This window comes from Macrobrachium nipponense, chromosome 25 (assembly GCF_015104395.2).
Source record: "Macrobrachium nipponense isolate FS-2020 chromosome 25, ASM1510439v2, whole genome shotgun sequence".
In the NCBI taxonomy this organism is placed as follows: domain Eukaryota; kingdom Metazoa; phylum Arthropoda; class Malacostraca; order Decapoda; family Palaemonidae; genus Macrobrachium; species Macrobrachium nipponense.
Window position 1 is genome coordinate 8,663,137 of NC_087214.1, and position 14,582 is coordinate 8,677,718.

Consider the following 14,582-nt stretch of genomic DNA (forward strand, 5'->3'; position numbering starts at 1 on the left):
CAGCATAAACATTTTGTATCTTCTCCTTTTATCCTATTCTGTAATTTAATCCTAGTATACCTAGTCTGACCCTACTGATCAGCATTGTGTTTCAGTGTTGTCATACCAGATTTCTTCTCTTATGTTTTCTTATATTTTCTGTAGATTCTTAACGTTGACTTTTCATTCATTTTCTTTCTGTCATGCTGTTCTGTCCCAAACCCAAATGTTTATTATTTCTCCTAATTGTTTGTCTTTACCTGCTTCAATTTTTACTTAACTTTTATTTTTAGTGTTTTTTCATATATTCTTTAACTTGCATTATCCAAGGGTTTTTTTTTTGTTTTGTTTTGTTTCCATACTGATCCATGGTTATCTCATATAGGAGCATATTTCCACCATTCTTCAGTGTATGTTTCAGGTAGAATAGTTTATTCTTGATATCTCTTGAGTGGCTGGAAGAGGCCCCTATTTCAGATCTCAATGCACAACTTGCTGTGTAACTTGGCGCTTTCAAAATTGCTCTATATACTTGATTGTCTATCTTCTGAAATTCATTTATAGTTTTCTTGCTACAGCTTTTATTGATGACTGCATTGGCCATATTTGCCATCTGCTTTGCTTTAATTTGGGCCCTTTTTATCTGTTCTCTGAAGCAGTCTTTCATGCTGTTGATTGTCACTCCTAGGTGCTTAACTATTTTTATTCCTTCTATGTGGTCCACATTTTCCACATCATCGATACTATACCAGTCGTTGTCCATTGTTTATGTTAAGACCACATTCACTTGCTATTTCCATAAGGGTTTTTATTGCTTTTGTTATTTCTTCTAGTGTGTGTCATAGTATTAACCCATCGTCTGCATATAATAGTACCACTTTCCTCATTACTTCATTTCTAAAACCTTCTGTTGTATTTTCTAATTTTTCTATTATCAGGTATGTTATTAGTAGAAAGAATATGGTTGAACCATTGCATCCCTGTCTTATTCCATTAGTTACATTTAGCTCTTTTTGTTCTATATTATTTAGGCATAGGCTTGTTACATCATTTGTATATATCTTTGCAACTGTATTTATTACTTCTGCATGCAGCCTATATTTCATCATGACCTCAATGAGCTTTTTTCTATTAACTAAGTCAAATGCTTTTTGGAAGTCTATTGATACAACAAATAATGGGTCCTTTCTTCTGTATGTTTCTTGTATGCAGTATTGTAAAATATATAAATTATCGATTCCCCTCCTTTGTGCGGTAAAGCTTGATTGCAGTTCATTCATTTTTCCTATATTTCTAATATGCTTTTCTATTTTGGTTTTCAGGATCCCCATGAAAATTTTATATGATGCATTTATTAAAGCAATTGGCCTAAGATCTTTGACTGTGGTGTTTCGTTTCTTGGGCGTAAGTATTTATTTATTTATTTATTTTTTTAATTAAACCAGCTTCTCTGCGTTTTCCTGCTCTTCAGTATGCTGTTTAAACATTCTGCCAATTCTTTTTTAAGGTTGGTACTTTGTAAGAGTAGTTTGAACAGAACTGGCTTCATTCCGTCTGGCCCTGGAGCTTTATTTGCCTACATTTTCTCAGGCTGGTTTTTTACGTCTTCTTCTGTTATGTTGATTTCTTCCATGGGTCTAATCTCCGTCTCTGTTAGATCATACACTCCATGCATGTGTTCTCTGAAAGATTTGTGGTATTTCATCTGCTGTCCTAATCTTTTCACTATTTCTTCCTTGTCATGTTTGTACTGGTCTTTCTTGCTTTCATTCCATATCTCTCCTATTTTGTTCTCTTCTTTTGGTATATTGTTCCCCAGAATTTTGAACAGCTCTTTCCCTAGGGTTTCTTCCTTCATCTCTTGGTTATTTTCGCCTTATATCCTTATCCATTCCTTTGTCTCAGCATGTCTATATATTCCCAGATTTTCCTGTGTCTGTTTTTATCAATCATTATCTCATTTCTAACCTTTTCTTCATATTCCTCATATGCTTTCTTTATTATTATCTGTACTTTTTGTTTTTGTTTAAGATATACTTCTTTCATAGTGTCTCTTTTCTTCTATTCTTGTGGCTTTCCTTTTAATTTGTTATATATCCTTCTTTGGTCTTATTTCTTTCCTTATTTCTTTGGTGACCCATACTGGGTTCTATTTCTTCTTGCTTCCTGTCTTTAACCTTCTTTTGATTGTCTTCTATAGGTTATTTACTTTTGCTTCACTCATTGTTTCTTCCAACTGGGTTAGATCTCCTTTTCTGTCTTGTTGGCTTACATTATGATTATACTATATATATTCAAGGTATTTCTTTCCTGGTAGACTCTTCTGTAACTTTCAAATATTTGATTTCTTGTTTCATCTCTGAATGTTTTCCTTACTTTAGTGTTCATTCTGAATTGGACCTTTATGAGGTGATGGTCTGATAGGTCATATTCACATTTTTCCCTCATCTATCTCCATACATTAATAGTTTTATACATATTTTGGTTGACTAGGGCAAAGTCTATGGCACTGTTCTGATCTCCTCTACTCCAGGTTATCTCTCCTTTGCAGCTGGGATCTCCATTTAATAGCGTTAGGTCGTATTTTGCCACTAGGCCCATAACGTATTTTCCATTTTGGTCAAGTTCTTGTGTCCCTATGAAACCTAAATGCCCATTGAAATCGCCATGGACAATCACAGGCAGGTCTGTGGCCTTCTCTATTGCTACATGTAAGGCGCTTATTATTCGCTTATCTCTTCTTTGTCACTGGTTGACATGTAGACTAGTATTAGTTAAATATTGCTGTTCTATAATTACCCTCTACTGTTAGAATGTCTTTGTGTTCTGACTTTTCTTTTTCCATCTGGATCTCTCCTTTGGTTCTATACATTATTAGTAGGCCTCCTCCTTTGGTGTCGTCTTCAACTCTCATTGAGTCTACCACTCTGATGCTTGTTGGGAATAGTAATTTTTGCTGTTTAAGGTGTGTTTCTGTGATGCACATAATTCTGTTTTCTTTTGTTGATGTCCACTAGTTCGAGTAGTTTGCTTTTTTTTCATTCCTTGGGTGTTTATGAGCTTTATTTCAAGATTTCTTGATGTATTTTCTGTCTTGCTCACTATCTTTTCACTTTCTCTATTTACAAAATTGCTTCTACCATCTAAACCATTTATCCATCTTTTGCGAACAACTTTTTTTTCTTCTAGGTCTAATAGTCTAAGATTGTTACTCAAAGTTACTTCCTTCACCTACCTGCACTAAACTAATTTCCATTCTTCTATTTCCTTCCTCAGAGTTCTTAACAGTACTACTAGATATTCTATTTTTCTCCTAACTCTAAATTATTTACACTCCTAAAAATATTATTACTCCCTATCTCTAAATTATTTATATTTCTATCTATTTTATATTTTCCTACCTCTAACTCATTTATACTTCTAACAATTCTATTGTTTCTATCTATATTTCCCTGGACTTCCTTTTTAGAGCATTCTAGTCGTCTGAAAGTTTTCCCTTCTCTTCAGCTCTCCCTTACTTATGAACCATCCTTCTCTTTGTTTTCCTGCTTTTCTTTAATTCAGATCTTAGTATGCTATCTTTCTTCTTTCTTTAGCAGTGATGTCTGGTACTATAGAAATGATGATAAGTACTCCGGCCGGTGTAGTAGTAGTGGTAGGTGGAATTGTTTTTGAAACGGCCTCCCCGGCTTTTTTATATTACTCCTTTGGTTATGGTAAAGTTTTTTCTCTCTGCAATACCATAATTCTTTCATACATTCTTCCCTATTTTCAAACCCTCCCCTCAGCAGATCTGCAAATAAAGTATATTAGCGATCAGTGCCTCTATGAGCTTTTTTCTATTAACATAGTCAAATGCTTTTTGGAAGTCTATTGATACCAGAATAATGGGCCTTTTTTTTTCTCTCTAAATTTCTTGTATGTAATTCTTCTTGTTTGTTTGTTAAAGCCTAATTGCAGTTCATTTGTTTTTCTATATTTCTAATATGCTTTCTATTTTGGTTTTCAGGATTCCATGAAAATTTCATATGATACAGTTGTTAATGCAATTGGCCTAAGATCTCTGACTGTGGTGTGTTGTTCCTTGGGTGTAAGTGTTGTTTTTTTACCTAAACCAGCTTGTCTGTGTTTTCCTGTCTTTCAGTAGCCTATGCCGTTAAATATTCAGCCAGTTCCTTTTGAAGGTTGGTGCTTTGTAAGAACAGTTTGATCATAACTGGCTTTATTTTAGCTCATTTGCTAGAGGTTGATTTTTATGGTACCTAATGGCTAAGATTCGACCCCTCGTTCTCTTTCTCCTTCGTTCTGTGCTATCTTTTTTTTATTCTTTCTCCGTTCTATGCTTTCTTTTTTATATTTCTCCTTCGTTCTGTGTTTTATTCTTCTTTCTTTCTGTGCTTTTTTTATTTTTCCTCCATTCTGTGCTTTCTTTTCTTTTAAAGTATCTTTAAGCCTACGATTTGGACATCCATCACTTTTCACAATAAAAGATGAAGACAAAAAAAAAAAGAATAGTATACAGACATATGACGCGAGAATAATGAACAGAATAAAGGAATTAATTCAGGGTTTGAAACTTTCTTCTCCAGTGCAAAGGAAGGCTCTGGTTGTGACTTCAACTCTTTTTCTTTTCTTTGATCAATTGAATACTTCTGTAGATATGGCTTTCTATCTATCTATCTATCTATCTATCTATCTATCTATCTATCTATCTATCTATCTATATATATATATATATATATATATATATATATATATATACCTATATATATATCACGTGGCTCAGCCTTATTCACTCGGTATTTAATTGGTGAAACAAGAATACAGTTACATCTTTAAGCATGCCATTCAAAAGATTGAAGTTTCGTCAACATAATGGGATATATGAAAGCGCCATACGAACTAAAATAAGCATGTGAGCTCTTCGTAAAATATGTTTTCAAGGCAGTTTTGAAATCCAATATGGCGGCAGCCGTGTGACTTGCCGTTCGTAACCACAGACAATCCACCATCTTTCCCAGCCTTCCCAGCACTCATTTGAACAATGTTAGCTTATATATGTAACGTTTATTGATCTTACTCAAGATTGCAGTTGTAATCAGCACAATAAAACAACATTTTGTTGCCTATATTAGTGAAAGTATGAAACTTCTTATTCCTGGGGGTCATGGTTTTAAACTGAAACAATTCATTTTTACCTTGTAATCGGTGGTTTTATAATCACTGTCATCACAACTTAAACTCTACAGTGCTATTTGATTGTAATTATACACATTTTGGTCTTAATTCACTCCAAATTGGACTTGAACTACGTTGCTGTTCCTGATTCCTAATCGCTCACTCCATAAACACAGTTAAAGGCAGCACCGAGTACACGGTTTATGAGGTGCAAAGCTTTATTCCTTTAATTGTTTACTTTACTCATTATTTAGTTTAACTTTACTTTTTTACTTCAAAATGTTTATTTAATTCATGTCTATTATCCCTTTTTGCAACCAAATTAACCCCGAAAAATTACAGACGACGGTCAAAATGACCCATCGTTGCCAATCTATGGGAGCTTCACACATATGCTGATGCATTTACAAACTGTTTCCCACAGGGAGAGAGAAGTATCAATAGAAGGAAGAGATGCCTGTCACCCTCTCATTCACACCTACATTCAAACAGTTACACAAGGCGAGATGTCCAGTTAGAGGAGCTGGGTAAGCTACACAACTTGTGAGCAGCCACCACGAGTCCCAAGGAAAAGGGTATTCAAGGACCTATGGGTATATCCCGAAGGGCAAAAGGTACTAGTGTCGTCTCTCCCTTCGGAGGAGTTACGCTTTCCTGATCACTCATGAAGCCAAAAAGAAATAGTGTTCTTGGACACTTCTTTCTTGGTCACCCCCGTGCTAACAAAAAGTTTTGACATCCAGGCCAGAGGTGGCGAGTTCTCTTCAGATAACGTCGTAACACTCTAACGGGACAAAGTAGCATCTCTTCCGCCTCATTACCACTAAAGTCCTCTAGGGAGGGGATCGTAAAGGATTCTGAGTCTACACTACAAATCTGTAACGTATCCTCTGCAGTTTCCTGTTGCGGTGAACAAGTCTACTACTGGAACAACCTTCCGCCAAGTCAGTGTGGAGGGGACCACTCTGTCCCCTCCACCTGATTTCTGTGGGCTGAGCTTGTCTGCCACTACATTCCTCTTCCCCGGTATGTATCTGGTCGACAGCTCTACTGAGTGTGCTGTAGCCCACTCGTGCACCTGCACTGTCAGCTGATGCAGCGGGAGGGACACTAGTTCCCACTGCTTGTTGACATATGCCACTAGTGTGGTGTTGTCATCAAAACCCCAGTGTCCCATCACTCGATCCTGAAACTCTTGGAGGGCTTTAGTTCCAGAATGTTGATGTGAAGGTGTCTGTTGTGTTGATCCCAGACTACTGCAGGCAGCAATCCTCCAGGTGTGCGGCCTTACCTTCGTTCGATGCATCTGAGAGCAGAAGCATGTCCAGAGGGTGAGTGTGCAACTCCACTGCTATTAAGAGTTTGCTGTCCTCTAGCTGCCAGGCTAAATTCTTCCTCACCTCCTCCATTAGAGGAATGTGGAAGATTCAGGATCTCGAGCCTGTGACCAACACTCCTTTAGTCTCTACTGAAGAGACCCCAGTGATGACAGGTGACCAATCATAACTTGCCAAAGCTGATCTGGCTGCTCCTGATGTTAACAGAAACAGTTAAGGTTGTTCCTGAACTTGCTGATCCTTGAGCCTGCAGGGAAGACTCGTGCTGCTGCCGTATCGATTACCATGCCCAGATACTTTATCCTCTGCTTGGGAACGAGATCTGACTTCTCAAAATTTATCATGATCCCAAGATCGTGACAAAAATCGAGAAGCTGATCCCTGTCCTGTAGTAACTGTAAGTGTGAGCTCGCCAGGACTGGCCAGTCGTCGGGATACCTCAACAGATGTATCCCGACTGAATGGGTTCAAGCTGATATGAAGGTGAACACTCTTGTGAACCCATGAGGGGCAGTTGAGAGTCTGAAACAAAGTTCCCTGAATTGGAACACTGTCCCCTCGAGAATAAGGCAAAGGTACTTCCTGGATAATTGATGAATGGGATCTGAAAATACGCATCCTTCACATCCATGGAAAAGCATGAAGTCGTTTACCCTGATCAAGGTGAGCACTAAACGTGTTGTCTCCATCATGAACCGAGTCTGGTAAACAAATCGGTTCAAAGGAGAGAGGTCTATCACTGGTCTCCAGCCCCCTGCAGCCTTCTCCAACAGGAAGACTCGGCTGTGGAACCCTGGTGACGGATCTCGTATGAATTCCACAGCTTCCTTGTTTAGCACTGATTGCACCTCTTCCTTCAGTGCCAGGGGATGTCCATGATACAACCTGAATTTTCCAACATCAGAAATCATGCCTATAATTGCAAAATTGAAGTACAAAAAGAACAGTTTTCCATAATAGACCATGTCCAACATCCTGACCATTTAACTACCCTTGAGTCTTTATATATCAAGAGGCTTGTTCCCTCCCTCCCTCAGTGATACGTCCTCAGCAACTCTGTACCTGGCATAGTTGAAGTCGTTACTTTCTAACTTGTCTTAGTTCATTCCATCTTCTCTCCTCACAATGAACGGTGGTTGTCTAAGCAGTCTCTTTTAACCTTTTTTACTTTGTTCTTTTATGTAATGTTAAGACTATTTTTAATATATGTGAATTCTTGTTTTTTGCACTTTATTGTATTTTATTTACAAATGTGTCTTTATGTTCTTTTTACATCTTGTATCATGGACATCCTCTGGAGGTTTTAATATAATATATTATATATATATATATATATATATTATATATATATATATATATATAGATATATATAGATATATATATATATATATATATATATATATTGAAAGGAGTTGAGTTACTGTTGTCCATACCTAACTGAGCCTTTATGTTGTATTAATCTCGACACAATCAATCAACTCCTTAGCGAGACAAACACTTACGACAAAACTGATGAAAAATCCGTTCCAAAACGTCCCCACAGAATTTTCTCAGAAAGTAAGATTAATTGGCCATTACAAAAAGAGCATTCATTAGAGAAATTTAAAGTGATTAATCCTAAACTACCCTACTTTTATGGCATTCCCAAAACTCAAGAAGATAATCTTCCATTCAGACCATCGTTTCATGTGCCGGAGCTTTCAATTAAAAAATTTCTAAATGGTTAGCTGGCCTCCTTTCCCCTTTCCTCTTTTTCTCTCAGTCACATTAAACATTCGGAAGTTTTTGTCACAAATTCAGAGAAGTACATATACCACTTCACAACATAAAACTTTTAAGCCTTGGTGTAGATTCCTTATTCACAAAAGTACCAGTACAGGACGTTTTCAATTTTTGAGGGAAAAATTATCCCCCTATTTAGATAATTTCCCATTGGCGCTTGACAAAATAATAAAGTTAGTTGAATTATGTGTATTTAATAACGTCTTTTCATTCTGGGAATCATTCTATAAGCACAAATTCGGGTGTAGTATGGGTAGTCCTTTAAGTCCTGTTTTAGCCAGTCTGTACATGGAATACTTTGAAACAACAGTAATAAATGCAATAAACCCAAAACATGTTGTGGATGAGAATATGTAGATGATATTCTAACATTTTGGGATAATAGATGCGGCAATTTTAATGAATTCCTTTCAAAATGAAACGTATTAGTGCCCAGCATCAAATTTAAAGTGAATGGGAACCAGACAACAAAATTCCTTTTCTTGATGTTTTAATAATCAGAGACACGACAGAATACAAATTTACCATATACAGAAAACCAACGTTTTCACTTTCATACATTCACCACTACTTAGCTATCATGATATTACTTATCAAAGATAGGTGTAGACCAGCAACCTATTCTTAAGAACCTTACGAATTTGTTCCCCAGATTTCCTGGAAAAAGAATTTGAACTAATCCGTAAGCAACTTTCGTCTTTAAGGTATCCTGACCATATAATTGAGAAAGCAATCCACAAAGCAAACACCGCCCTTGTGACCAGGAACTTTGCTGTAGTGGGGGGGCTTGCGTGGTACAATGAAGAATTGAGCGATGGTGGTGGGGTGATTTATTCACCCCGAAAGGTACTGCCATGCCATTAAGGTCAATTCAGAGCATCCTGACTAATCCTGGTACTCTGTATCATCTTCTCCTATTTTCACTATTTATCTCCTTCCTCTGTCCGGATGGATTTTGTTGATGACCTTAGCATGAATTTGGACACGCTCTTACTGTTCTTTGGAGTTGAAGGAGGGTGGAGTGGGACGGCATGCCTCTCCACCCGTAGAACTGGAGTACCCAACGTGGTCGAGCAAGGGGAAACTTTTATGTCAAACCCTGCATTCGGTGCTGGGTCCGATCTCGATGGACTGACGACCCTCAAGGTACTGACTGTGGGGTGTATATCTAGGTTGTACCCCTAGGGTGCCCCAATAAGGGAATTGCATCCTCTAAATGTGGTTCCATGGTGGGTATGGGGAAAACCTAGACGAATTTTTAATTTTTTATATCATTCTATGAGAAAACTTTAAAACCCCAAAATCCTGATGACCATTGCACGGAACCAGGACATGGGAAAAAACTCTTCAAGGGAGAAGAAACTTTGTAGGAAGAAAACTTCCTTTAGAAGAATATGGAGGATGTGTATCTAATGAATTTGATAAATATCTAACCATTACCTTTGAGGATAAAAGTTATGAATATTTTTATTTTTGAAGTACATAGGGATATTATAAAATGTTTGGGAGGGAACCTAAGATATTGCCACATGGTAGAAATAAGTTTTTGGTAGAGACTAGATCATTAGAAGAAAGTGAGAAATTGAAATCTCTGAGTTTACTTGGAGGAGTTCAGAGTGAATGTAAACCACATGATACTTTCAATCATACCAAAGGAATTATATATGCTCCTCATCCTATGATTCATCCTGAAGAGGAACTGGAAGATGAACTTAAAGATCAGGGGGTGAAGGTGGAAAGACTAAAAAAGAAAGTAAACGGGGCATTGTGTCCTATGTCACAGTTATTATTAACTTTCAATTCTTCTAAATTACCAAATTTTGTCAAAGCAGCTTTGTACAGATATAAAGTGAAACAGTACGTGCCGAGACCCAGGAGGTGTTTTTACTGTCAGGAATATGGGCATATAATTGGGTCCTGTAGATCCAAGTTGCAAGGAAACCCTGCAATTTGTATAAATTGTGGAGAAGTTGAGCATGGTGATTGCCATGCTGAACCAAAATGCATTCATTGTGGGGAAGCACACCAGTCATCCTCGAACTCATGTGATGTTTTCCTTTTTGAAAAAGAAGTTCAATATACTAGAGTCCTTGAGAAAGTTACTTTTGCAGAAGCCAGAAGAACAGTACTGAATAATTATATAAGACCAGGGATATCTTTTGCAAGTGTTGCTGCAAATAGACAACAATTGAGAAGGAGGAAAATTAATTCTAATACTGCTTCAAATTCACTTAGAACAGGTGGAAAAATAAAAAAAAATCCCATGTAACAGAAAGTAGCAGCAAAACCAACTTGGGTAAAGCTCAAATCGAAATGTCTACGACTGCAACATCATCCTTGATTGGTGTGCAAAATTCTTTGGAAATAGCATCAGCTTTGGCTGGTGCACCGGCCTCTTTGGAGGCAGCATCAGCTTTGGCTGGTGCACCGGCCTCTTTGGAGGCAGCATCAGCTTTGGCTGGTGCACCGGCCTCTTTGGAGGCAGCATCAGCTTTGGCTGGTGTTCCGGCCTCTTCGAAGGCAGCATCAGCTTTGGCTGACACATTCCTACTTGATGAGTCGTGATCACGAACCATACTGTGAGGATTGCCTGGCTCCACTGACTGTTATGCACTTGCTGGTTGAGTGCCCCAGTTTGGTGGAACAGCGCAATCAATATCTATACTATGGGAAGGAGAATAATGTATTTAAGTTATCAAAAATTTTAGGAGCAAATGGGATTTTTAACATGACTGGCTTGTTTGGATTTCTTTTTAACACTGGTATTTTAGATAAACTGTGATGCTTGTGTGCGCCTTGCTTTTATTCTTGTTGAAATGGTATATATGTATGTATGTGTGCGTGTATGTATGTATGTATGTGTGTGTGTCTATATGGATATGTATATAATAATTTCTTTTTTATATAATTCATTTTTATATTATTTATTTTATAATTTCCTGTATCTTTTATCATATATTTTTTTGTTAAAAAATTCTGTTTAATTATTATTATTAAAATTTATAGGGTCTTTTTATATATAGTTCGGCATCAATGACCTAGTCATCACGATGCTAGATAAATATAGTATCAATCAATCAATCAATCAATCACAAAGCAAACATAATTTTTTACCGACCCCCTCAAGACAAGACCAGAGACACCCAACAATAAAATAAAAATTTCACACCTGGATAGGATTAAGACGGTGACCCAGACCCTCGGAAAATCTAACCCTTTTGCATTTACTTACCCAAATACCTTAGCCAAATCCCTGATTAACGTCCAACATAAGACATCCCCCAAGGACACAGGCGTTTACGGAATCCCATACGTGGACTGTGACCAATCTTACATTGGATTTACAGGAAAATCACTTCCCCAGAGATTAATCCAACATAAACAGTCAGTTAGGTATGGACAACAGAACTCAGCTATTTTCAACAATATAAATGAACATAACCATAGGATAAACTGGAATTTGTCACGTATAATTTATAGCAGCAACTACCGGTACATGAGTCAAATGATGGAATCGACCTTGATTAAACGCAGGCAGGTAATGAACATCTGAAAAGGAGCATGAGATTCAGATATCATCGACAAGGTTTTCATTCAACCAACGCTCAAGAAGATTAAAAGAATATTATCAGCGGGAGTGACCTAAATTGGCTTTACCTGTTGATGGACCTCTTGTATAAATACCACCTTTTCTGTAACTTTTCTCATTCATTTAATTGAAGAGGGAGACAGCAGTCTCTGAAATATAGTATTTTTCTCTCTACATTTTGGTGTTTTTTATGGGCTCCTTTTAATAGGTGTATATATATATATATATATATATATATATATATATAATATCTATATATGCATGCATGCACTCCCTAAGGCCACTGTATCCACGACAGACGAAAATTATTCAAGCTTCATGAAGTACCCGCAAGATTCCCCAACAGATAACGCGCAGATATGGGCGAGAGAATTGAGTTCCTAACTCTTTCTCCATAGTAGCATTATGGCCCATTCCCCTCTGGGGAAACATAATTTCCCAGCTCGCAAGACGTCCTCTCTGTCTGCTTCCTTCAGGAGAAAGAAAAGATGATGTTATGTAACGTGACATTGAGTCTTTTTGCTTGTTCCCTTGTTTATGACTGTATCCTGTTAGCCTTTCACGCGGTGCACTGCAGGCAATACTTAAGGTTCTTTGCACCATCCCTTCGGCCCTTGCTGCAACACCCTTTATTCCTTTTAATGTACCTCCGTTCATATTCTTTTTTTTTTCCATCTTACTTTCCACCCTCTCCTAACAATTGCTTCATAGTGCAACTGCTTTCAAACCTTTTTACCTTAATTTTCCTTTCAGCACCGAATGACCTGATCATAGTTCCCAGCTCTTGAATTATTCTCCTGCATCGGTTTCTTTATCTTTTAGTCTGTAATTATTTATACTTAACTCTCTTTGGCTATCCGCCTTTGTCCATCCCTCCCCAGTAGTCTTTGATGCTGTGAATGACTCAGCCCCCTTTTCATCTTAACCTTGACGAGGTTCTGTTATTTCCATCTTTGCTACTCCAAGATTTGCTCTCATGCACTTCACTACTTCTCCACTTCCATTTCATGCCTCTTCTTTCCCCTCTGTGTGTAGGAAAGCATCTTTATTCTCTGTCATGAAAGCAATTTCTCCTTCCATTGAGCCAGTCAAGGAAATAATCCATTATTTTCATACCCTTTTCTTCAACAGACCGGCACTAATGGTGGGATCCTTTTGAGGGGCTGTCATTGTAAAGGGACAGGTCAGATATTCAGTAATTATTTAGCTTATTGGCCCGCCAAGGATTATGTGACCGGAGTCACGCTTTTTCAGCGTCTGTCCCGCTTTTTTTATTTTCAAGTTAGCAAAATGTCCCACTTTTTTCACTTTTGTGAGGTTTGTCCCCATTTTAATGGAATAGTACAGATATTTTATTTAATTTTGCCATTTCACTAGCTAGGAACTTCTATCTTCTTCTCCGACTGCTACGATACCCAATGAAGTGAATTAAAAGAACATTATAGACTGTAAAGTGTATTATCAAGTGCAGCCCTTCGCAGCTGCTGATGTCAGCAGAATAAAGGGCCGAGAAAGTCACCAAAGGTACGATAGTAGTATGTGTGTATATATAATATCTATATATATATATAATATATATAAATATATATATATATAACTCGTAATGCTACAGTATATGTATGACATTATGTGTAGGTGGGTGCACATGTCTGTGCATTAACCAGATATGTACGTATGCTTACATGAATTTATTATGTATGTATATATATATGTAAGGCCAGAGATGTCAATCACCAGCACCTGTCAGAACTGGTTCAGTTTGCACTCTGCCTCCCTGGAACAAATGCCTCTACTGTACGTGCATTCTCTCACGTGAATAAGATATGAACATCTGGAAAAACTCAACTGAAAGTCCTAACTCTTAAAGCATTGCTGATTACTGAGATTAATGTCAAGCATACATGTATGGACTAATACGGTGTGCTAAAATCAACTCCAGAATTATTAAAGAAGATTCCATCCAGTTAAAAGTATAAATATTAAAGGTAAGTAGAAAAATGTTTTTGAATGATTCTTGGATTCTCTTATACACACACACACACACACACACACACACACACACACCACACACACACACACACACACATATATATATATATATATATATATATATATATATATATATATATATATATATATATATGAAATGTCCCGCTTTTACAGAAAAAAAATCTGGTCACATTAGCCAGAATATCGATGTCTCATATCCCAAAATGGAAGCAGTTATGCCTTAGTCCTCTAAATAGTGTGGAATGAATTGTAGGTCATTCTCAATAATAATGGAGAGTAAAAAGAAAGATTGCCGTCAAAAATATGAATGAATTCTTTCAGAATGAAACTAATATCAGTTGAGATGGAGTTATTTTCAAGTGGAAAACGTTTGGTTATAGTGTAATTGTAATAACACACACACAGACACACACACACACATACGCACACACACACACACATATATATATATATAGATAGATAGATAGATAGATATATACTAACAATGAGTAGTGAAGAAGGAAGAATTGGAGCGAGAGGGTAATGACAGGCGTTGTTGTTCTGAGTAAGACGCTGACTGAGGCTGAGTTTCAACTTTGCCATGAGGTGTCGTCAGCAGCAGCGCCAGAGAGCAGAGACTAGAGAACAAGTGACGGTTACAACCCGAGCCCGAGGGAGCAAGTAGAGCAGAGCAGGCCACATTCGTGTGAAACGTAGTCTGTTGCCAG

At 37.3% G+C, this 14,582-nt stretch overlaps 2 protein-coding genes across 3 annotated transcripts in view; one reads left to right on the plus strand and one right to left on the minus strand.

The window, feature by feature from the left end:
• Positions 1-14,582, plus strand: part of LOC135199279 (gastrula zinc finger protein XlCGF17.1-like) — a 365,386-nt gene that overhangs the window by 173,498 nt on the left and 177,306 nt on the right. The gene's annotated exons all lie outside the window — the stretch shown is intronic.
• The window catches only part of LOC135199280 (zinc finger protein 436-like), a 534,458-nt gene that overhangs the window by 100,776 nt on the left and 419,100 nt on the right, over positions 1-14,582 (minus strand). The window lies entirely within an intron of this gene.